This window comes from Corella eumyota, chromosome 6, assembly GCF_963082875.1.
Source record: "Corella eumyota chromosome 6, kaCorEumy4.1, whole genome shotgun sequence".
NCBI lineage: Eukaryota > Metazoa > Chordata > Ascidiacea > Phlebobranchia > Corellidae > Corella > Corella eumyota.
This window is the reverse complement of record NC_137495.1, coordinates 12028945-12055430: the sequence shown is the minus strand read 5'-3', so window position 1 is coordinate 12055430 and position 26486 is coordinate 12028945. Positions and strand designations below refer to the sequence as shown.

General features: G+C 42.4%; 3 non-coding genes across 3 annotated transcripts; all 3 read right to left on the bottom strand.

Moving 5' to 3' along the window:
* Positions 1 to 7527: 7527 nt before the first annotated feature.
* On the bottom strand, positions 7528 to 7722 carry LOC145757217 (U2 spliceosomal RNA). The gene has a single exon (XR_014285273.1). It is a non-coding gene; the product is annotated as a U2 spliceosomal RNA (small nuclear RNA).
* A 9041-nt stretch (positions 7723 to 16763) lies between these two features.
* LOC145757251 (U2 spliceosomal RNA) lies at positions 16764 to 16959 on the bottom strand. The gene has a single exon (XR_014285304.1). It is a non-coding gene; the product is annotated as a U2 spliceosomal RNA (small nuclear RNA).
* Positions 16960 to 24524: 7565 nt separating this feature from the next.
* LOC145757216 (U2 spliceosomal RNA) lies at positions 24525 to 24719 on the bottom strand. Its single transcript, XR_014285272.1, has one exon. It is a non-coding gene; the product is annotated as a U2 spliceosomal RNA (small nuclear RNA).
* Positions 24720 to 26486: the final 1767 nt, after the last annotated feature.

The window sequence follows — 26486 nt, the reverse complement described above, 5'->3', positions numbered from 1 at the left end:
TTGCCAACAATAATTTTTCTGAGAAAAATAATTATTTTCGTAAAAGGGCCTCCCCTACTGGGGGTGATAAAATTATTTAGGTTTTTAATTGAGGGATTTTTGCGAGTATATAATAAAAGAAATAAACATTACAAAAAGTGCGATATAAGTGCGATCAGTTATAAAATTACAAAACAAAAAACTAAAAGAAAAATCTGCATAGTGTTTAACAAGTTAAGTGCGGCAAGGTGCTGCTCGCATTGAGTTCTTCGAGGCGTTGTAGCCTTGTCCTTGTTAAGGTGAGCAAAAGGAAAAAAAAAAAAAAAATTGATTGTTTAAATTGTTCAAAGGGCAAGGCCACGTAAAACAGGATCGATTAATTTCTGTTTATTGCCTCGGAGATGCCCCGACACCAAGATTGCCAGACTTGTTGGCTACCCTTGATAGCCAAAGTGCATACATTTTTCGCAACTTCGGCTTGCTCCCGACCGGAAATCCCCATGGAGCTCAGGGTCAAGTTGTTGCCCTGAGCGTAACTACCGAGCGACCCAATTATAAAGGAGTGAAATTTGACTGGCTGCCCGGTAGCCATGGAGATGTTGCGCACAAGGTTTGAATATTTGACGTGCTTCCGGTCGTTAGCTGCGGCAAGGGCATCGGGTCCGTTGTCAAAAGGGCAGGCAAAGTCAATGACAACAATTCCGCCCCTCCCCCTTAATATCAGGTCGGGCCGGAGATTGCTGCCAGAGACCGCCGCGTGCTCCTCACAGACAGCGTCCACCGAAATCTTGGAAAACCTCCCAGCTGGTATGTGGCGTAGTACCTCCCTCATGATGGAGTCATGCCTTTCTCGGATAGCGGGCATGACTGGTTTGCAGTTGTTAAGGACATGAGGGAGGGTCTCCTCCTCACGTCCGCAGCGGCAGCATTTGATTCCCTCAGGTGGTTTGTGAAACCGAGCTCGCACTTTTTTAACTGGAAGAAGGTTTTGGCGAGCCTTGATGCCGAATGAGTATACATGAGTCGGAAGTAATGCCGGATTTTTGACCCAGTGGTTCGAGTGGGAGTATGCTGAGTGGGCGGTTACGGTCTTTCCAGCATCAGGAAGGGCCGCCCACTGCTCTTTCCAGAGGGTGTTCTGGGCTTGGTGAAGGGAACGAGTAAGTATTTTTCTATTTTTGTTTGTTAATTTTGACCCGTTCACCTCAACGCAAAGCTGGCCGTCAGCGGAGACAAGAAATCTAGTGCGAAGCCTGGGCGACGCCTTGCGAACATATGCAAACAAGCCGCGACCCATGCCCGCACCAGATTTGTCAGATCTACCGCAAACAGGCCCCCCACTCAGGAAAGAGGCACACTGCTCTAGGTTCACATCCGCAGATCGCGCCAGATTACCAGAAAGCAATTTCACCTGCGCAAGTGCAACGGCAGCCACGTCAGGATCGGGCGAGGTCAGCATTTTAAAGGCCTGCGTGGTGGCCATGATGTCGCCATCAGTTGCGATTGATGTTATACCCAAACCCCCGCATCCCATTGGTGTATAAAAAAATGCTGATGCCGCCCGCTTTGGCAACCCAAAGGCAATCCTGACGCAATGCCGGACTTGCTGGTCGAATCGATGCAATTTTGCTTTTGGAAACTGGCGCATTCTTAGGGTGAACCCGACTCGAGGAAGCACAAACCTCTTGAGCGCCAGAAGTTTTTGGTGGGGAGTTAGCTTTGATCTAAAAAGCTTCTCCACCCGGCTAAGAGTATCCTCCAGGACACACTCTGAAGCCCGCGACCCCGCCCCGTAACCCGAGCGAATTCCCAAATACTTGTAAACCTCGCATGGCTCGAGAACCCGAATCTCCTCTCCCGATAAGAGAAAGGGATCCGGGTCTCTCACCCGCCGGCGGCCCACAAGCTTCCAGGTCATCGCTCGGCACTTGCGGGGGTTAAACTTCAGAGCAGCCCATTGAGCAAACTCTTCACAGACTTGAAGCTGACTTTGAGCCTGATCGCGGTTAGACGAAATCAGGCAAGCATCGTCAGCATAAGCCAAAATCTGTGGCCTAACTTCTGGAGCTGACGAAAACCTGTACCCCGCAGAGCCAACAGACTTGACCCCACGAATAAGTACCTCAGCCACCAGGTCGAATATCAGACCGGACAAAGGGCAGCCCTGGCGGACTCCCCTCCCAACTGGAATCTCACCCGTAACGCCCGAGGATCCTCGGATGCGACAGACATTACGGGAGTAGATGTCCGTTATGACCTCGACCAGGTACCGAGGCGCTCCAAATCTGTTAAGGACCGCAGGAATACAGTCATGATGAATACTGCCAAAGGCGTTCTTAAGGTCCAACCAGATGGTATATAAACTCTGGTTGGAAGCCTTAGAATCAGCCTGCGCAGCATCAAGCATGAATACGTGTTCAAACGTCCCCTCCATTGGACGAAAACCCTTCTGCTCGGACGAGAGCGCACCACAATTTGCAGCCCAGCGCTGTAGACGGCGAGCTAGCACTGCGGCGTAAATCTTATAAATGGTTCTGCAGATAGAAATCGGTCTCCAGTTCGAAACGTCCTTAAGGTCACCCTCAGCATTTTTAACAATAAGGGTAACACTCGAGGACCGCCACTGCTCCGGAACCGAGCGCGCGATTCTACAGGTCTCGAAAAGTCTAGCCAAGAGCTTGCCCTTGGGATCTAGCCTCTTCCAGAACCCATAAGAAAGGCGGTCCGACCCAGGAGCAGAAGCGGTGTTAAGAGTTCGGAGGACCGACTCTACCTCCAACGCCGAAATACTAGCCCCACCGTCAGAGCCCTGGGCATCCGAAGACTCTCTCAAGTTAAGCAGCTGAGCGTCCATCCAGGGGGGGAGTCGATTACATTCACCGGGCGCCGACTTAAGATCGGAGCTGAAGCGCTCCTCCAGAATAGCTAAATCAATACGGCATCTTAAGTCAGCGCCCTTGCCCTCCGTTAATTTTCTGACGGTCCCCCTCTGGTCCCTCCAGAAGGCCTCGCGTAGACCATTCTTTCGTTTTGGTCTACGCCCCGACACCCTGTTACAGACCGAGCGGATTTTGGCGCCACGATTGTAATGGGGGGCGGGTTTACGCCGACTTACAGAACCAGAGACGGCCTGAGTCCATGCCTCAAGCTCAGTGCAGAACCGAACAAAGTCGAATGAAGACTCGCAACTGAGAATGATGTCACTCAGCGCGGGGCCACACTCGGCCAAGCATTCCGCAGCGGAGCCAAAGACACTTTGGACAACAGGAGGCAATGTCAATGGAATGGGCTGGTGAGTAATCTGGGTTTGGGCGTTGTTTTCAAGAGGTTTTGGTATAAGTGGTGCTTCCTGTAGGGAAGTTACCGTTACAACTGAATTTTGACATGTGACCGAATTATTTAGGGAAGATATGCTTGAGATGTTCATATACATATCTTCGGGAAAATTTGTATTATAAAAAGTCATATTTGGAAGTGACTTTGATAGTAACGGTAACTTCACTACCTGGGCATAAGTTAGTTTTGGTGGCGGTGTTAGATACTTACCCGGTGAAGATGGCGGGGGCAAAACCAATGGCTGTAATTTTGGTGGGGATAAACTCATGTGATTCGGGCTAAGACTGTCCATAAACGATGGTGTCAACGAGCACTGCATGGGGATCGGAGATAGAATGATATGGGGTTCAATTGGCGACAGCATTGAAGAAGATGGCTGAAGTGGTGCGGACGACAGAGGAGAGAAAAATTTGTTAATTTTTGTTATTTTTGAAATTCTCCCTCTGCCCTCGGCTCCTTGAGGTCGAGTAGGAGCCGGAGAGTCCTCATTCCTACCACAACTTCTCCAATGCTGTGCTGCTTTCAATATTGAACTCGTGCCCTGGTCCACCATGCAGTGACATCTGTTGCATGTTACGTCAAGTTTGACATTTTTGTAATTATGGACAGTCTTAAGATGTTGGACAAGTGCTCGCACTCTTCCGAACCCATTCTGGTGTTTTACACAGTCGCTGTAGTGGCATGCATAGCTGGTATTAATGCCGCCGTAGGTTAATCGAACAGCGGCTATGGCTTCTCCCCCCGCGACGGCCTGCTTCTGGCAGAGCATAGATTTCCCTGCACTGCCAGGAGCAAAAGCCGAATAAGGAAGAGATGGCGCACCAGGATGGGCTTGATGGTAATGTCTACGTGCTGATTTCACAGTTAACCACCTGGACGCACACGTTGGACATAAGAAGGGTTTAATAGGGACTTGAGGAGAGCAAGCCAGTGGAGCGGCGCACGACGAGTAGTGACGCTGCACCGATCTAAGAGTGGGCCCTGTGAATGTCAATTTGCATTTATTGCAAACGGCATGCACAGGTACGTTACAGCCCTTCCAGCCATGACAGCTGGTAAGATGTCTTTTTAAGGACTGCAACGTAGTCTGTGGTGCAGCACAACTCGACACTGGACAAGCAAACCTGGTCGCCCCAACGCCACTATACCAGACGGTAATTCTGTCGTTGGCATCCCCAGCAGGTTTCGGCAAGGCCATATCTAAAAATACAATAAAATAGAGGCAGTAATTGTTGGCAAACAAGAGGTAATATTAATAGTAAAAAACAGTAACAGTGTAAAATGGTCAATAAAAATAAGAAACTACTGTTTGTGGTCTTTTGTACTTTATACACAAAGGTCCAATTTTTACTTCACAAAACAAAAAACAGAATATTATTGAATAAGGTATATTAAGGCAACGTTGTAGTAAAAACAAATAAAAATATTTTTAAAGCATTAAATCTAAAATATTAGGGTAGACGTTTAATAATACAATGCTTGCACTGTTATAAAAAAGGAGAGCGACAACAGCTGATTCACGCTTCACTTGCCTCACGTCACAATCAAGAAAAACCAATACGCCCAAACTGTGAGTGAACGAAGCGGAACAGAACCACTGTTAACTGTGCGGAGCAAATAAATAAAACACCGGTATTATCAAAAGTAAAAATTAAAATAAAGCTGGAAGAACGTCAACTTTTAACAGTTAAACATTAACAGGCACAAAACAAAGTCAAATCCGATTTTAACCAAAACAAGACCGCCAAAAAGGAGCACCGCGCAAAAAAAGGCGACGCACGTTTTACGTTGTAAAAGAGAACTGATGTGCGCTTCACTGACGCCACGTCACAGTGGAAATTTACCGAAAAATTTCACGCTGTACGAAATTAAATGGGTCAAGCGGAACGAGCACAATTTGGAACAAATCCAGCACCAAAATAAAACAAACACGGCCCCAACACTCCAAAATCGAATAAAAACACCACGATTATATGCAGAATCTTAAAATATTTGATGCGGCCAGTCCGCAAACCGATTTTAAATTTGCCGTTTAATTAAAAATTTAAAATGGAAAATAAAATTTTAAAAACTTCGCCAAACACGACCCCAAGAAAACTCTCTCAATGTAAATTAGCAACACCACTCACTTTTTACGATGGTATGGTATGTCTTCTTTGTCCACGTGGCAGTTGTAAGAAGAATTTCCGGTGTTGGTTTGGATTTCCTTTATATAAATTGGTTTTTAGAGCAATTCGCTTGCCCGGAAATCCAAAATCCCGCAAGTATAGAGCAGTTCGCCTGCCTGGAAATTTGATGTTATTTTTGCAGAGCAATTCACTTGCCCGGAAGTTCTTCCCACGTGGACGAGAGTAGTGGTGTTGCGTACAATACTGTTCGTGATGTTTTCTTCAAATGAGAGAGAGAGAGATAGTCTTTTTCTTTTCGTGTCCTAGGGGCCGAGAAGCGATGCCCAAAAATGGCGGAATCCGATCGAATTCGCGCGGTCTGTCATTCTGTTCGCGGCCGCTATTGGCTAATTCATTTTATTCCAATAGTTGCTTCGCACCCCGTGTGCAGGTTGACGGTTTTTCGAGGCGGGGTATCTGTTCACAGCCACCCTAATTATCGCCGCAGTAATTAATTAACGGCGACCTGTGCGCCACAGGAGGCCGCCGTTAGCTTGTGTCGACGCCTTTTTACACACTAAACACAAATGTTGCTAATTATAAAGTTGCCTGGCTCTACTTTGCAAATTTGAATCGCGAAATGGGCGAGCCTTGTAAGCGCAAGGTTCGTACTGTTAGGTGATCGTAAAAACGTGCGTCGTTTTCTCCTGCATTTCGCTTTAAATTCTTTACGCGACAAGCGCCTTGCTCGGTCGTTTAGACAGGTTTTGTCGCCCGGCATGTTCGGGCATTCTATTTGAATAAGGTAAGTTACCCGTTCTTGAAACGGAGTTTTTTTTAATCAAAACTAGTCGCATAGGAATTGGTACAAGTGCGTGTACATAAAATATCGCGAAATGTGCGATCGTTGTAAGCGTATGGCCCGTGGTGTTAGGGGGTCGTAAAAACGTGCGTCGTTTTCTCCTGCGTTTCGCTTTAAATTCTTTACGCGACAAGCGCCTTGCTCGGTCGTTTAGACTGGTTTTGTCGACCGGCATGTTCGGGCATTCTATTTGAATAAGGTAAGTTACCCGTTCTTGAAACGGAGTTTTTTTTAATTAAAACTAGTCGCATAAGAAATTGGATTAAGTGCCTGTACATAAAATATCGCGAAATGTGCGATCGTTGTAAGCGCATGGCCCGTGCTGTTAAGTGGTCGTAAAAACGTGCGTCGTTTTCTCCTGCATTTCGCTTTAAATTCTTTACGCGACAAGCGCCTTGCTCGGTCGTTTAGACTGGTTTTGTCGACCGGCATGTTCGGGCATTCTATTTGAATAAGGTAAGTTACCCGTTCTTGAAACGGAGTTTTTTTTAATCAAAACTAGTCGCATAAGAAATTGGTACAAGTGCGTGTACATAAAATATCGCGAAATGTGCGATCGTTGTAAGCGCATGGCCCGTGCTGTTAGGTGGTCGTAAAAACGTGCGTCGTTTTCTCCTGCATTTCGCTTTAAATTCTTTACGCGACAAGCGCCTTGCTCGGTCGTTTAGACTGGTTTTGTCGACCGGCATGTTCGGGCATTCTATTTGAATAAGGTAAGTTACCCGTTCTTGAAACGGAGTTTTTTTTAATCAAAACTAGTCGCATAAGAATTTGGTACAAGTTCGTGTACATAAAATATCGCGAAATGTGCGATCGTTGTAAGCGCATGGCCTGTGCTGTTAGGGGGTCGTAAAAACGTGCGTCGTTTTCTCCTGCATTTCGCTTTAAATTCTTTACGCGACAAGCGCCTTGCTCGATCGTTTAGACTGGTTTTGTCGACCGGCATGTTCGGGCATTCTATTTGAATAAGGTAAGTTACCCGTTTTTGAAACGGAGTTTTTTTTAATCAAGTCGCAGACTAAATCGGTGCAAAAATGTGGACATGTTGCTGCCTGGGTAAGTTATGCCGGTCGTCTTAGGGTGCATGCAATCTTAGTTTTATTTTTGCCTAAGACGATATGAAAGCGCTAAATAAGCTTACTCAACCAATTTGTAATAAAAGTTAACTAAGAAAACAACGAAAATGTGACAAAAGCTATGTATATATAGAGTGATGTAATAATAGATAATCCTGCCGCAGCAGGATCGTGGGCCGAGCCTGGAGGTAGTGCAATACCAGGACAACCCGTGAACGGGACGAAGCAAGCTTCAGTTTCGCGTTCTGTATTCAAAAATCCGCATAATACAAAGAGCTAGGCGATGCCTAGCGTCCCAGGTATTACAACTGAGAAGAACAGATACTACACTTGATCTTAGCCCTAGGGGCCGAGAAGCGATGCCCAAAAATGGCGGAATCCGATCGAATTCGCGCGGTCTGTCATTCTGTTCGCGGCCGCTATTGGCTAATTCATTTTATTCCAATAGTTGCTTCGCACCCCGTGTACAGGTTGACGGTTTTTCGAAGCGGGGTATCTGTTCACAGCCACCCTAATTATCGCCGCAGTAATTAATTAACGGCGACCTGTGCGCCACAGGAGGCCGCCGTTAGCTTGTGTCGACGCCTTTTTACATACTAAACACAAATGTTGCTAATTATAAAGTTGCCTGGCTCTACTTTGCAAATTTGAATCGCGAAATGGGCGAGCCTTGTAAGCACAAGGTTCGTACTGTTAGGTGGTCGTAAAAACGTGCGTCGTTTTCTCCTGCATTTCGCTTTAAATTCTTTACGCGACAAGCGCCTTGCTCGGTCGTTTAGACTGGTTTTGTCGCCCGGCATGTTCGGGCATTCTATTTGAATAAGGTAAGTTACCCGTTCTTGAAACGGAGTTTTTTTTAATCAAAACTAGTCGCATAAGAAATTGGTACAAGTGCGTGTACATAAAATATCGCGAAATGTGCGATCGTTGTAAGCGCATGGCCCGTGCTGTTAGGTGGTCGTAAAAACGTGCGTCGTTTTCTCCTGCATTTCGTTTTAAATTCTTTACGCGACAAACGCCTTGCTCGGTCGTTTAGACTGGATTTGTCGAGCGGCATGTTCGGGCATTCTATTTGAATAAGGTAAGTTACCCGTTCTTGAAACGAAGTTTTTTTTAATCAAAACTAGTCGCATAAGAATTGGTACAAGTGCACGTACATAAAATATCGCGAAATGTGCGATCGTTGTAAGCGCATGGCCCGTGCTGTTAGGTGGTCGTAAAAACGTGCGTCGTTTTCTCCTGCATTTCGCTTTAAATTCTTTACGCGACAAGCGCCTTGCTCGGTCGTTTAGACTGGTTTTGTCGACCGGCATGTTCGGGCATTCTATTTGAATAAGGTAAGTTACCCGTTCTTGAAACGGAGTTTTTTTTAATCAAAACTAGTCGCATAAGAAATTGGTACAAGTGCGTGTACATAAAATATCGCGAAATGTGCGATCGTTGTAAGCGCATGGCCCGTGCTGTTAGGTGGTCGTAAAAACGTGCGTCGTTTTCTCCTGCATTTCGCTTTAAATTCTTTACGCGACAAGCGCCTTGCTCGGTCGTTTAGACTGGTTTTGTCGACCGGCATGTTCGGGCATTCTATTTGAATAAGGTAAGTTACCCGTTCTTGAAACGGAGTTTTTTTTAATCAAAACTAGTCGCATAAGAATTTGGTACAAGTTCGTGTACATAAAATATCGCGAAATGTGCGATCGTTGTAAGCGCATGGCCTGTGCTGTTAGGGGGTCGTAAAAACGTGCGTCGTTTTCTCCTGCATTTCGCTTTAAATTCTTTACGCGACAAGCGCCTTGCTCGATCGTTTAGACTGGTTTTGTCGACCGGCATGTTCGGGCATTCTATTTGAATAAGGTAAGTTACCCGTTCTTGGTGACTTATGCTTCATACCAGCAAGAAACTAGTATTACAATTAGTAAACGTCGCCCTTTAGGGTTGGGACAGCAAAGTACAAGACAGTTTAGTAGAGATTGGTGTAGTTATTTTTTTTTGATAAGGCCTTTTTTAACGCCCAAAATAACTATACCAATCAAAATGAAAAATTCGGCTATGGAAACAAATATACATAATAAAAGAAAAATATCACCTACTGCTCAAACGACCTCGCCAAAGCGCACAAACAATGAAGACGAAAGTTTTACATTGGTAGAACATAAGAAAAACAGTAACAGCAACCCAACTACACAAGATGTGCTCTCCAACACGACAAACCAAAAATGGCAAAGAAACAGCGATGCGGCGCGTGACCTTCCAAGTCACGTGACTGGACAGCCTTCTTTTGCCAAAGTAGTTACAGGCAAAACCATCAAACCTAGAAACATAGATTTGAAAATACATGAATGTGACGTCATGTTGCGTTTTTCGCCTAGAATTACCAGAGAAGACGCTTTTGGCCGCCTTTTGAAAAATCTTAAATTTGTGCCATCAGATTATGAATCAATATTCTGCAAATTCTCTGGCTTATGCGTAATAACCATGAGTTCAGTAGAAAAAACAAAAGAAATTGTAGAAATTCTAAAAGATCAATATTTAAATAAAAAATGGAAAGATCTAGTATATACTAGAAAATGGGTGGAAGAAGACATCCCAATTATTTTTTCAAACGTACCCTCCAAATTTCCTGACAATATTATCATTGAAAAAATAAAACAACTTCAGCTTGAAGTTACAAGATCAATTCATATTAAAGACAAATTTGGAGTAAAAAACGGAAAACGATATTACTTTGTAAAGGAAGAAAACATTCGTCAAGTAACAGTACCCAAACAATTAATATACGGAAACTATTATTTTCCTGTTTACCATCCCGGACAACAAGCAAAAAACATAAACGAACCGGATAAACAACAAGAAAAAACAAAAAAAACATACCAAAAGAACAGCAACAAAATTCGCCACAAACAAACAAAGATAATGAAACCGAAACCCCGAAGGACCATCAAGAGAAGAAACCTAGCATATTTTCCCCGCCACGGCCAATAATAAAAAATCAAAATGAAACATACACGCCACAAAGAAACACTTCAATCCAAAATAAACCCAGCAGTAGACAACAGACACCAGCCCACATCACCCACAAATCAATCCCATATGTCATAAACACCTCCGATGAAGAAGAAGTATATCCATTGGAAACATCGATGGAAAATTCAGAAGATATAAACTATACTTACCCGTCCGCAGGTAAAATAATATACAATCTTTCAGAAACAAATAATACAAACCTTTAAACAAACTATCAAAACTAATTAACAATCAAATTTATTTACTTTTTCTAATTTTTCCTGTAAAATATTTGTTTAATAATGGTGTCATATTTAACTATAACAACTCTCAATTGCAACGGACTTGGCAATATGATAAAACGACAAACTTTATTTAATAACTTAGCAAACTCCTTAAGTACAATTATACTGCTTCAAGAAACCCATTCCCTACCCCAATTAGAATCGATATGGGCATCCGAATGGAAAAATGGCCCATCTTTCTTCAACTCTTCCAGTTGCTTTTCAAACGCACGCGGTGGAGTTGCAATACTTTTTAACACTAAAACTATCACACCATCAAACATACACTACACAACAGACGGACGGACAATTTCATTAGATATTAACACACATACACATACAATTCATATAATAAACATATACGCACCAGTTTCATCACACCAAAATTCAACTGATAACATAAAATTTTTCAACTCAATACTACACCTCACCTCATCACCTTACCCAACCATAATGGCGGGTGACTATAATAACATCGAAAACACACAAACTGACAGAACACCTCCATTAACACATAACACACAAAATAAATCAATACAAACATTTCAACAACTTTTCGGACTTTATGACTCATTTAGAAAACTACATCCTCACAAACAACAATATACATACACCGGACACAACATGCAGTCCAGACTAGATAGAATATACATTACACCAGAAATAACACCACTTGAACATAAAATACAGCCATTTCCACTTTCAGACCATGACATTGTCACACTTACATTTACACTCACAAATACACACATCATTAAAAAAGGAAAAGGATTTTGGAAAAACAACACAAACACTTATCACGATGCAGACTTTTCACACACACTAGCACATAAATTACCACATTGGAACAACACAACACAAAACATAAACACAAACTGGAATAATATTAAAAGACATATCAAACACCTAAACATAAAACATTCAATTTTGATCAAAAACAGACAGACTGACAACATACAAACACTTACCAATAACATGAACACAGCAAAAGAAAACTTACAACATAACCCAACACCACAACATTACAAAACATATCAAACATCAAAAAATAATTTGGCTAAAAAGATTAAACAACATACAAAACAAAAAATATTCAATACCATTTTAAATAACCAATACAAACATGCACCTGATAAATACATTTACAAACAAATTAAAACCCACATTACTCAAACACAAATACCAGAACTTTATAACAAATACTTCTTACCATATTCTACAACAAAACAATTGATCAATATAACACAACAATATTACACTAACTTATACAACAACACATACACTGACACAAATCACATTTTTCACTCAAATACATTACCACAACTAACCACAAAACAACAAATCTCATTAACAACACCCATTACAAAAACAGAACTATTAAACACAATAAAATCACTTTCACCACAAAAGACACCTGGGCCTGACGGACTATCATACGAACTCTACAAAACACACTCAGACACACTTCAAAATACATTACTCAAACTATATAACAATTTTTTAACAACAGGCACCATACCGCAACAATTTAAAACAGGCACTATAACATTAATACACAAACACAAATCAAAATCACTTTTAGAAAACTATAGACCAATATCATTACTAAACACTGACATCAAAATTTTCACTCGCATTTTGGCCAACAGACTGAAAAATATCACTAACACCTTACTATCACACACACAATTTGCACAACAAAACAAATCAGCAGCAGGCGCAAGCTTGTTGCTGAGGGACATATACAATTTATCCACAACACGACATAAACAATACCATATCATATCACTAGATTTTAAAAAAGCATTTGATTCAATAAGCCACACATACCTACTAGACACACTTGCCAAATTTAACTTTCCAATCACATTCATTAACATTATTAAATCACTCAATACAGACGCCACATCACACATTCTCATTAACAAACATATCACTCCACCAGTACACATCAAAAAAGGAATTCGACAAGGAGACTCACTAAGCTTACACCTATTCACACTTTCAATTGAACCACTTATACAACAAATAGACGCAGATAACACAATTAAAGGAATACACATAACAGGACAAAATATTATCAAAACAATTTCATATGCAGATGACATAACCCTCACACTGTCCACACCTCAATCAATACACTCAGCTTTTAAAACACTACAATTATTCGAACATGCATCTGGACTTACACTCAATCACAACAAAACAAATACATTAATTACTAACCGCAATATTAAAACACAGAATATACCACAAAACATAAACCCTAATTACACACACATTTCACCACTTAACATACCAATAGGCATACCTACACAAATTCACAAATCATGGAACACAACATATAACAAAAACAAAACTACTGCCCCACATTCGAGCAATGGCCAGCACATACCCTATACCACAACATATCATATCAAAAATAAACAACACATTTCTTACATATGCACTAGGAAAAACACACACAAATATCACATATAAAACACTGACACTACCACAGGCATTCGGAGGCTATTCATTTCCAGACATACAAACATACGCAGACCTTTTTTTACATAAGACCACTTTTTTCACACACCAAATACAGATTAAATGCAAGCCCACCAACCATACAGGACACTCTCATAGAATATCACATAGGACACACACTTTCCAAACTACACAACATCTTACCACTTAACACAATACCACATATTGACAACACAAACAAAAACTATTTACATTACATCACAATTATAAACAAATACAACATAACTTCAAAACAACTGCTATCAGGAAACATAAACAAACTATATAAAACAATTATAACACCCACAACCAAATCTACAATTCCATGGTCAAATATACACAGTAAAATTTTAACAAACAGCACCAAAACATTTAACTTTAAGCTTATACATAACATATTACCACTCAAATCTACATACATGCATTTTAATTTAGACAACAACTCACATTGCCTGTTTTGCAACAAAGCCGCGTACGAAACTTCTCTTCACACTTTTCATGCTTGTAAACAAATCCAACCTTTACTTACTTTAACTAATAACATATTTACCTTTCTATCTGGCCAAGATCACAATATTTTTGATAATTCCGACCATTTAAATTTAGTTCCACCATCTTCAATCTCACCCTTATATCTTGATCACTATATTCTTCTTATTTCAATTTTACATCAAAAAATCTGGAAACAAAGAAACCAAATTTGCCATGAAAAATTAAACTTTTCTATACCAACTATTCTATCCTCTATTAAAAAAACTTTATACTCCCAACTCACCCTTGAAAACAGCAAAAATCAAAGCTTATATTCCCACATCATCACGGAATGCATAACATCATTTGAACATAACTCAGCAGTTACCTAAGAAATTACTCTGACCTAAAAATAATTGCAAAAATAAATTTTAACACTTAAAACAGATTAATTTTTAATTTATACATAATAACTACCCAAATATAATCCAAAACATGTCATCACTGTTAATAAGCAATAATACCTTTCTATAACCCCAAGTAAAACAATTTAAAAAATCCAATTTCAACTAAATAAATTTAAAATAACATTATTATTTAAAATTTATCAAATCAATCTATTAAAACTGCTAAAATACACCAATAATTATAACAGTACAACTAATAAACATTAAGTAATATATTTAGTACATGAAAACCAGTTCTTAAACTCAAAATTGACCAAATTTTTAACCAAAAACAATTTTTTTTAAACATGTGCTATTTGCCATGGCAACATAAAGTTTCGTACACTACTAGCGGCAAAATAATTAAATTATCCTCAAATAAATAATTTTTTGTATATTTATAAACTATAATTTTGTACTGTATTTCTTCTATATAAACATAACTTCCTTAAAGAATATATACTTTTCAATTGCTTTATAATTTAGATGTACATATTAACCATTTAAAATTGTAAATATTTACTAATTTATCGTTGTAATTTGTCCTTTTTTTACTAAATGTAATTGTATGTTTTAAACCGTAATATTGTTGTATATTTTTGTATACACATAATTTTCCTTAAACAGCTCTTCAAACTAGCTTTAATGACAACAGAAACAAATTAATTTTCAAAAATCCTTAAAAATAAATAAATGTTTTTTTTTTCTTTTCTAAACTAATTTTTTTCGTAATTTAATTGTAGTTTTAATAAATGTATTTATATCAATCAAAACTTTAATTACCACTAATATACAAAATTAATGAAAACTTACCTTTTTAAACAGAATCGTTATTTTTTTTTGTGTACTCGCAATATTTTTTGTTTGTGTTAATTTTAATTAATGCAAATAAAATAAAATAAGGAGTTTTTTTTAATTAAAACTAGTCGCATAAGAAATTGGATTAAGTGCCTGTACATAAAATATCGCGAAATGTGCGATCGTTGTAAGCGCATGGCCTGTGCTGTTAGGTGGTCGTAAAAACGTGCGTCGTTTTCTCCTGCATTTCGCTTTAAATTCTTTACGCGACAAGCGCCTTGCTCGGTCGTTTAGACTGGTTTTGTCGGCCGGCATAATCGGGCATTCTATTTGAATAAGGTAAGTTACCCGTTCTTGAAACGGAGTTTTTTTTAATCAAAACAAGTCGCATAAGAAATTGGTACAAGTGCGTGTACATAAAATATCGCGAAATGGGCGATCGTTGTAAGCGCATGGCCTGTGCTGTTAGGTGGTCGTAAAAACGTGCGTCGTTTTCTCCTGCATTTCGCTTTAAATTCTTTACGGGACAAGCGCCTTGCTCGGTCGTTTAGACTGGTTTTGTCGCCCGGCATGTTCGGGCATTCTATTTGAATAAGGTAAGTTACCCGTTCTTGAAACGGATTTTTTTTTAATCAAAACAAGTCGCATAAGAAATTGGTACAAGTGCGTGTACATAAAATATCGCGAAATGTGCGATCGTTGTAAGCGCATGGCCCGTGCTGTTAGGTGGTCGTAAAAACGTGCGTCGTTTTCTCCTGCATTTCGCTTTAAATTCTTTACGCGACAAGAGTCTTGCTCGGTCGTTTAGACTGGTTTTGTCGAGCGGCATGTTCGGGCATTCTATTTGAATAAGGTAAGTTACCCGTTCTTGAAACGGAGTTTTTTTTAATCAAAACTAGTCGCATAAGAATTGGTACAAGTGCACGTACATAAAATATCGCGAAATGTGCGATCGTTGTAAGCGCATGGCCCGTGCTGTTAGGTGGTCGTAAAAACGTGCGTCGTTTTCTCCTGCATTTCGCTTTAAATTCTTTACGCGACAAGCGCCTTGCTCGGTCGTTTAGACTGGTTTTGTCGACCGGCATGTTCGGGCATTCTATTTGAATAAGGTAAGTTACCCGTTCTTGAAACGGAGTTTTTTTTAATTAAAACTAGTCGCATAAGAAATTGGATTAAGTGCCTGTACATAAAATATCGCGAAATGTGCGATCGTTGTAAGCGCATGGCCCGTGCTGTTAGGTGGTCGTAAAAACGTGCGTCGTTTTCTCCTGCATTTCGCTTTAAATTCTTTACGCGACAAGCGCCTTGCTCGGTCGTTTAGACTGGTTTTGTCGACCGGCATGTTCGGGCATTCTATTTGAATAAGGTAAGTTACCCGTTCTTGAAACGGAGTTTTTTTTAATCAAAACTAGTCGCATAAGAAATTGGTACAAGTGCGTGTACATAAAATATCGCGAAATGTGCGATCGTTGTAAGCGCATGGCCCGTGCTGTTAGGTGGTCGTAAAAACGTGCGTCGTTTTCTCCTGCATTTCGCTTTAAATTCTTTACGCGACAAGCGCCTTGCTCGGTCGTTTAGACTGGTTTTGTCGACCGGCATGTTCGGGCATTCTATTTGAATAAGGTAAGTTACCCGTTTTTGAAACGGAGTTTTTTTTAATCAAGTCGCAGACTAAATCGGTGCAAAAATGTGGACATGTTGCTGCCTGGGTAAGTTATGCCGGTCGCCTTAGGGTGCATGCAATCTTAGTTTAATTTTTGCCTAAGACGATATGAAAGCGCTAAATAAGCTTACTCAACCAATTTGTAATAAAAGTTAACTAAGAAAACAACGAAAATGTGACAAAAGCTATGTATATATAGAGTGATGTAATAATAGATAATCCTGCCGCAGCAGGATCGTGGGCCGAGCCTGGAGGTAGTGCAATACCAGGACAACCCGTGAACGGGACGAAGCAAGCTTCAGTTCCGCGTTCTGTATTCAAAAATCCGCATAATACAAAGAGCTAGGCGATGCCTAGCGTCCCAGGTATTACAACTGAGAAGAACAGACTTTTTACTGAACCTTTGTTTTATTTGCAATAAAAGAAGTTTGCCAACAATAATTTTTCTGAGAAAAATAATTATTTTCGTAAAAGGGCCTCCCCTACTGGGGGTGATAAAATTATTTAGGTTTTTAATTGAGGGATTTTTGCGAGTATATAATAAAAGAAATAAACATTACAAAAAGTGCGATATAAGTGCGATCAGTTATAAAATTACAAAACAAAAAACTAAAAGAAAAATCTGCATAGTGTTTAACAAGTTAAGTGCGGCAAGGTGCTGCTCGCATTGAGTTCTTCGAGGCGTTGTAGCCTTGTCCTTGTTAAGGTGAGCAAAAGGAAAAAAAAAAAAAAAATTGATTGTTTAAATTGTTCAAAGGGCAAGGCCACGTAAAACAGGATCGATTAATTTCTGTTTATTGCCTCGGAGATGCCCCGACACCAAGATTGCCAGACTTGTTGGCTACCCTTGATAGCCAAAGTGCATACATTTTTCGCAACTTCGGCTTGCTCCCGACCGGAAATCCCCATGGAGCTCAGGGTCAAGTTGTTGCCCTGAGCGTAACTACCGAGCGACCCAATTATAAAGGAGTGAAATTTGACTGGCTGCCCGGTAGCCATGGAGATGTTGCGCACAAGGTTTGAATATTTGACGTGCTTCCGGTCGTTAGCTGCGGCAAGGGCATCGGGTCCGTTGTCAAAAGGGCAGGCAAAGTCAATGACAACAATTCCGCCCCTCCCCCTTAATATCAGGTCGGGCCGGAGATTGCTGCCAGAGACCGCCGCGTGCTCCTCACAGACAGCGTCCACCGAAATCTTGGAAAACCTCCCAGCTGGTATGTGGCGTAGTACCTCCCTCATGATGGAGTCATGCCTTTCTCGGATAGCGGGCATGACTGGTTTGCAGTTGTTAAGGACATGAGGGAGGGTCTCCTCCTCACGTCCGCAGCGGCAGCATTTGATTCCCTCAGGTGGTTTGTGAAACCGAGCTCGCACTTTTTTAACTGGAAGAAGGTTTTGGCGAGCCTTGATGCCGAATGAGTATACATGAGTCGGAAGTAATGCCGGATTTTTGACCCAGTGGTTCGAGTGGGAGTATGCTGAGTGGGCGGTTACGGTCTTTCCAGCATCAGGAAGGGCCGCCCACTGCTCTTTCCAGAGGGTGTTCTGGGCTTGGTGAAGGGAACGAGTAAGTATTTTTCTATTTTTGTTTGTTAATTTTGACCCGTTCACCTCAACGCAAAGCTGGCCGTCAGCGGAGACAAGAAATCTAGTGCGAAGCCTGGGCGACGCCTTGCGAACATATGCAAACAAGCCGCGACCCATGCCCGCACCAGATTTGTCAGATCTACCGCAAACAGGCCCCCCACTCAGGAAAGAGGCACACTGCTCTAGGTTCACATCCGCAGATCGCGCCAGATTACCAGAAAGCAATTTCACCTGCGCAAGTGCAACGGCAGCCACGTCAGGATCGGGCGAGGTCAGCATTTTAAAGGCCTGCGTGGTGGCCATGATGTCGCCATCAGTTGCGATTGATGTTATACCCAAACCCCCGCATCCCATTGGTGTATAAAAAAATGCTGATGCCGCCCGCTTTGGCAACCCAAAGGCAATCCTGACGCAATGCCGGACTTGCTGGTCGAATCGATGCAATTTTGCTTTTGGAAACTGGCGCATTCTTAGGGTGAACCCGACTCGAGGAAGCACAAACCTCTTGAGCGCCAGAAGTTTTTGGTGGGGAGTTAGCTTTGATCTAAAAAGCTTCTCCACCCGGCTAAGAGTATCCTCCAGGACACACTCTGAAGCCCGCGACCCCGCCCCGTAACCCGAGCGAATTCCCAAATACTTGTAAACCTCGCATGGCTCGAGAACCCGAATCTCCTCTCCCGATAAGAGAAAGGGATCCGGGTCTCTCACCCGCCGGCGGCCCACAAGCTTCCAGGTCATCGCTCGGCACTTGCGGGGGTTAAACTTCAGAGCAGCCCATTGAGCAAACTCTTCACAGACTTGAAGCTGACTTTGAGCCTGATCGCGGTTAGACGAAATCAGGCAAGCATCGTCAGCATAAGCCAAAATCTGTGGCCTAACTTCTGGAGCTGACGAAAACCTGTACCCCGCAGAGCCAACAGACTTGACCCCACGAATAAGTACCTCAGCCACCAGGTCGAATATCAGACCGGACAAAGGGCAGCCCTGGCGGACTCCCCTCCCAACTGGAATCTCACCCGTAACGCCCGAGGATCCTCGGATGCGACAGACATTACGGGAGTAGATGTCCGTTATGACCTCGACCAGGTACCGAGGCGCTCCAAATCTGTTAAGGACCGCAGGAATACAGTCATGATGAATACTGCCAAAGGCGTTCTTAAGGTCCAACCAGATGGTATATAAACTCTGGTTGGAAGCCTTAGAATCAGCCTGCGCAGCATCAAGCATGAATACGTGTTCAAACGTCCCCTCCATTGGACGAAAACCCTTCTGCTCGGACGAGAGCGCACCACAATTTGCAGCCCAGCGCTGTAGACGGCGAGCTAGCACTGCGGCGTAAATCTTATAAATGGTTCTGCAGATAGAAATCGGTCTCCAGTTCGAAACGTCCTTAAGGTCACCCTCAGCATTTTTAACAATAAGGGTAACACTCGAGGACCGCCACTGCTCCGGAACCGAGCGCGCGATTCTACAGGTCTCGAAAAGTCTAGCCAAGAGCTTGCCCTTGGGATCTAGCCTCTTCCAGAACCCATAAGAAAGGCGGTCCGACCCAGGAGCAGAAGCGGTGTTAAGAGTTCGGAGGACCGACTCTACCTCCAACGCCGAAATACTAGCCCCACCGTCAGAGCCCTGGGCATCCGAAGACTCTCTCAAGTTAAGCAGCTGAGCGTCCATCCAGGGGGGGAGTCGATTACATTCACCGGGCGCCGACTTAAGATCGGAGCTGAAGCGCTCCTCCAGAATAGCTAAATCAATACGGCATCTTAAGTCAGCGCCCTTGCCCTCCGTTAATTTTCTGACGGTCCCCCTCTGGTCCCTCCAGAAGGCCTCGCGTAGACCATTCTTTCGTTTTGGTCTACGCCCCGACACCCTGTTACAGACCGAGCGGATTTTGGCGCCACGATTGTAATGGGGGGCGGGTTTACGCCGACTTACAGAACCAGAGACGGCCTGAGTCCATGCCTCAAGCTCAGTGCAGAACCGAACAAAGTCGAATGAAGACTCGCAACTGAGAATGATGTCACTCAGCGCGGGGCCACACTCGGCCAAGCATTCCGCAGCGGAGCCAAAGACACTTTGGACAACAGGAGGCAATGTCAATGGAATGGGCTGGTGAGTAATCTGGGTTTGGGCGTTGTTTTCAAGAGGTTTTGGTATAAGTGGTGCTTCCTGTAGGGAAGTTACCGTTACAACTGAATTTTGACATGTGACCGAATTATTTAGGGAAGATATGCTTGAGATGTTCATATACATATCTTCGGGAAAATTTGTATTATAAAAAGTCATATTTGGAAGTGACTTTGATAGTAACGGTAACTTCACTACCTGGGCATAAGTTAGTTTTGGTGGCGGTGTTAGATACTTACCCGGTGAAGATGGCGGGGGCAAAACCAATGGCTGTAATTTTGGTGGGGATAAACTCATGTGATTCGGGCTAAGACTGTCCATAAACGATGGTGTCAACGAGCACTGCATGGGGATCGGAGATAGAATGATATGGGGTTCAATTGGCGACAGCATTGAAGAAGATGGCTGAAGTGGTGCGGACGACAGAGGAGAGAAAAATTTGTTAATTTTTGTTATTTTTGAAATTCTCCCTCTGCCCTCGGCTCATTGAGGTCGAGTAGGAGCCGGAGAGTCCTCATTCCTACCACAACTTCTCCAATGCTGTGCTGCTTTCAATATTGAACTCGTGCCCTGGTCCACCATGCAGTGACATCTGTTGCATGTTACGTCAAGTTTGACATTTTTGTAATTATGGACAGTCTTAAGATGTTGGACAAGTGCTCGCACTCTTCCGAACCCATTCTGGTGTTTTACACAGTCGCTGTAGTGGCATGCATAGCTGGTATTAATGCCGCCGTAGGTTAATCGAACAGCGGCTATGGCTTCTCCCCCCGCGACGGCCTGCTTCTGGCAGAGCATAGATTTCCCTGCACTGCCATGAGCAAAAGCCGAATAAGGAAGAGATGGCGCACCAGGATGGGCTTGATGGTAATGTCTACGTGCTGATTTCACAGTTAACCACCTGGACGCACACGTTGGACATAAGAAGGGTTTAATAGGGACTTGAGGAGAGCAAGCCAGTGGAGCGGCGCACGACGAGTAGTGACGCTGCACCGATCTAAGAGTGGGCCCTGTGAATGTCAATTTGCATTTATTGCAAACGGCATGCACAGGTACGTTACAGCCCTTCCAGCCATGACAGCTGGTAAGATGTCTTTTTAAGGACTGCAACGTAGTCTGTGGTGCAGCACAACTCGACACTGGACAAGCAAACCTGGTCGCCCCAACGCCACTATACCAGACGGTAATTCTGTCGTTGGCATCCCCAGCAGGTTTCGGCAAGGCCATATCTAAAAATACAATAAAATAGAGGCAGTAATTGTTGGCAAACAAGAGGTAATATTAATAGTAAAAAACAGTAACAGTGTAAAATGGTCAATAAAAATAAGAAACTACTGTTTGTGGTCTTTTGTACTTTATACACAAAGGTCCAATTTTTACTTCACAAAACAAAAAACAGAATATTATTGAATAAGGTATATTAAGGCAACGTTGTAGTAAAAACAAATAAAAATATTTTTAAAGCATTAAATCTAAAATATTAGGGTAGACGTTTAATAATACAATGCTTGCACTGTTATAAAAAAGGAGAGCGACAACAGCTGATTCACGCTTCACTTGCCTCACGTCACAATCAAGAAAAACCAATACGCCCAAACTGTGAGTGAACGAAGCGGAACAGAACCACTGTTAACTGTGCGGAGCAAATAAATAAAACACCGGTATTATCAAAAGTAAAAATTAAAATAAAGCTGGAAGAACGTCAACTTTTAACAGTTAAACATTAACAGGCACAAAACAAAGTCAAATCCGATTTTAACCAAAACAAGACCGCCAAAAAGGAGCACCGCGCAAAAAAAGGCGACGCACGTTTTACGTTGTAAAAGAGAACTGATGTGCGCTTCACTGACGCCACGTCACAGTGGAAATTTACCGAAAAATTTCACGCTGTACGAAATTAAATGGGTCAAGCGGAACGAGCACAATTTGGAACAAATCCAGCACCAAAATAAAACAAACACGGCCCCAACACTCCAAAATCGAATAAAAACACCACGATTATATGCAGAATCTTAAAATATTTGATGCGGCCAGTCCGCAAACCGATTTTAAATTTGCCGTTTAATTAAAAATTTAAAATGGAAAATAAAATTTTAAAAACTTCGCCAAACACGACCCCAAGAAAACTCTCTCAATGTAAATTAGCAACACCACTCACTTTTTACGATGGTATGGTATGTCTTCTTTGTCCACGTGGCAGTTGTAAGAAGAATTTCCGGTGTTGGTTTGGATTTCCTTTATATAAATTGGTTTTTAGAGCAATTCGCTTGCCCGGAAATCCAAAATCCCGCAAGTATAGAGCAGTTCGCCTGCCTGGAAATTTGATGTTATTTTTGCAGAGCAATTCACTTGCCCGGAAGTTCTTCCCACGTGGACGAGAGTAGTGGTGTTGCGTACAATACTGTTCGTGATGTTTTCTTCAAATGAGAGAGAGAGAGATAGTCTTTTTCTTTTCGTGTCCTAGGAGCCGAGAAGCGATACTACACTTGATCTTAGCCCTAGGGGCCGAGAAGCGATGCCCAAAAATGGCGGAATCCGATCGAATTCGCGCGGTCTGTCATTCTGTTCGCGGCCGCTATTGGCTAATTCATTTTATTCCAATAGTTGCTTCGCACCCCGTGTGCAGGTTGACGGTTTTTCGAGGCGGGGTATCTGTTCACAGCCACCCTAATTATCGCCGCAGTAATTAATTAACGGCGACCTGTGCGCCACAGGAGGCCGCCGTTAGCTTGTGTCGACGCCTTTTTACACACTAAACACAAATGTTGCTAATTATAAAGTTGCCTGGCTCTACTTTGCAAATTTGAATCGCGAAATGGGCGAGCCTTGTAAGCGCAAGGTTCGTACTGTTAGGTGATCGTAAAAACGTGCGTCGTTTTCTCCTGCATTTCGCTTTAAATTCTTTACGCGACAAGCGCCTTGCTCGGTCGTTTAGACAGGTTTTGTCGCCCGGCATGTTCGGGCATTCTATTTGAATAAGGTAAGTTACCCGTTCTTGAAACGGAGTTTTTTTTAATCAAAACTAGTCGCATAGGAATTGGTACAAGTGCGTGTACATAAAATATCGCGAAATGTGCGATCGTTGTAAGCGTATGGCCCGTGGTGTTAGGGGGTCGTAAAAACGTGCGTCGTTTTCTCCTGCGTTTCGCTTTAAATTCTTTACGCGACAAGCGCCTTGCTCGGTCGTTTAGACTGGTTTTGTCGACCGGCATGTTCGGGCATTCTATTTGAATAAGGTAAGTTACCCGTTCTTGAAACGGAGTTTTTTTTAATTAAAACTAGTCGCATAAGAAATTGGATTAAGTGCCTGTACATAAAATATCGCGAAATGTGCGATCGTTGTAAGCGCATGGCCCGTGCTGTTAAGTGGTCGTAAAAACGTGCGTCGTTTTCTCCTGCATTTCGCTTTAAATTCTTTACGCGACAAGCGCCTTGCTCGGTCGTTTAGACTGGTTTTGTCGACCGGCATGTTCGGGCATTCTATTTGAATAAGGTAAGTTACCCGTTCTTGAAACGGAGTTTTTTTTAATCAAAACTAGTCGCATAAGAAATTGGTACAAGTGCGTGTACATAAAATATCGCGAAATGTGCGATCGTTGTAAGCGCATGGCCCGTGCTGTTAGGTGGTCGTAAAAACGTGCGTCGTTTTCTCCTGCATTTCGCTTTAAATTCTTTACGCGACAAGCGCCTTGCTCGGTCGTTTAGACTGGTTTTGTCGACCGGCATGTTCGGGCATTCTATTTGAATAAGGTAAGTTACCCGTTCTTGAAACGGAGTTTTTTTTAATCAAAACTAGTCGCATAAGAATTTGGTACAAGTTCGTGTACATAAAATATCGCGAAATGTGCGATCGTTGTAAGCGCATGGCCTGTGCTGTTAGGGGGTCGTAAAAACGTGCGTCGTTTTCTCCTGCATTTCGCTTTAAATTCTTTACGCGACAAGCGCCTTGCTCGATCGTTTAGACTGGTTTTGTCGACCGGCATGTTCGGGCATTCTATTTGAATAAGGTAAGTTACCCGTTTTTGAAACGGAGTTTTTTTTAATCAAGTCGCAGACTAAATCGGTGCAAAAATGTGGACATGTTGCTGCCTGGGTAAGTTATGCCGGTCGTCTTAGGGTGCATGCAATCTTAGTTTTATTTTTGCCTAAGACGATATGAAAGCGCTAAATAAGCTTACTCAACCAATTTGTAATAAAAGTTAACTAAGAAAACAACGAAAATGTGACAAAAGCTATGTATATATAGAGTGATGTAATAATAGATAATCCTGCCGCAGCAGGATCGTGGGCCGAGCCTGGAGGTAGTGCAATACCAGGACAACCCGTGAACGGGACGAAGCAAGCTTCAGTTTCGCGTTCTGTATTCAAAAATCCGCATAATACAAAGAGCTAGGCGATGCCTAGCGTCCCAGGTATTACAACTGAGAAGAACAGATACTACACTTGATCTTAGCCCTAGGGGCCGAGAAGCGATGCCCAAAAATGGCGGAATCCGATCGAATTCGCGCGGTCTGTCATTCTGTTCGCGGCCGCTATTGGCTAATTCATTTTATTTCAATAGTTGCTTTGCTTCGCACCCCGTGTACAGGTTGACGGTTTTTCGAAGCGGGGTATCTGTTCACAGCCACCCTAATTATCGCCGCAGTAATTAATTAACGGCGACCTGTGCGCCACAGGAGGCCGCCGTTAGCTTGTGTCGACGCCTTTTTACATACTAAACACAAATGTTGCTAATTATAAAGTTGCCTGGCTCTACTTTGCAAATTTGAATCGCGAAATGGGCGAGCCTTGTAAGCACAAGGTTCGTACTGTTAGGTGGTCGTAAAAACGTGCGTCGTTTTCTCCTGCATTTCGCTTTAAATTCTTTACGCGACAAGCGCCTTGCTCGGTCGTTTAGACTGGTTTTGTCGCCCGGCATGTTCGGGCATTCTATTTGAATAAGGTAAGTTACCCGTTCTTGAAACGGAGTTTTTTTTAATCAAAACTAGTCGCATAAGAAATTGGTACAAGTGCGTGTACATAAAATATCGCGAAATGTGCGATCGTTGTAAGCGCATGGCCCGTGCTGTTAGGTGGTCGTAAAAACGTGCGTCGTTTTCTCCTGCATTTCGTTTTAAATTCTTTACGCGACAAGCGCCTTGCTCGGTCGTTTAGACTGGATTTGTCGAGCGGCATGTTCGGGCATTCTATTTGAATAAGGTAAGTTACCCGTTCTTGAAACGAAGTTTTTTTTAATCAAAACTAGTCGCATAAGAATTGGTACAAGTGCACGTACATAAAATATCGCGAAATGTGCGATCGTTGTAAGCGCATGGCCCGTGCTGTTAGGTGGTCGTAAAAACGTGCGTCGTTTTCTCCTGCATTTCGCTTTAAATTCTTTACGCGACAAGCGCCTTGCTCGGTCGTTTAGACTGGTTTTGTCGACCGGCATGTTCGGGCATTCTATTTGAATAAGGTAAGTTACCCGTTCTTGAAACGGAGTTTTTTTTAATCAAAACTAGTCGCATAAGAAATTGGTACAAGTGCGTGTACATAAAATATCGCGAAATGTGCGATCGTTGTAAGCGCATGGCCCGTGCTGTTAGGTGGTCGTAAAAACGTGCGTCGTTTTCTCCTGCATTTCGCTTTAAATTCTTTACGCGACAAGCGCCTTGCTCGGTCGTTTAGACTGGTTTTGTCGACCGGCATGTTCGGGCATTCTATTTGAATAAGGTAAGTTACCCGTTCTTGAAACGGAGTTTTTTTTAATCAAAACTAGTCGCATAAGAATTTGGTACAAGTTCGTGTACATAAAATATCGCGAAATGTGCGATCGTTGTAAGCGCATGGCCTGTGCTGTTAGGGGGTCGTAAAAACGTGCGTCGTTTTCTCCTGCATTTCGCTTTAAATTCTTTACGCGACAAGCGCCTTGCTCGATCGTTTAGACTGGTTTTGTCGACCGGCATGTTCGGGCATTCTATTTGAATAAGGTAAGTTACCCGTTCTTGGTGACTTATGCTTCATACCAGCAAGAAACTAGTATTACAATTAGTAAACGTCGCCCTTTAGGGTTGGGACAGCAAAGTACAAGACAGTTTAGTAGAGATTGGTGTAGTTATTTTTTTTTGATAAGGCCTTTTTTAACGCCCAAAATAACTATACCAATCAAAATGAAAAATTCGGCTATGGAAACAAATATACATAATAAAAGAAAAATATCACCTACTGCTCAAACGACCTCGCCAAAGCGCACAAACAATGA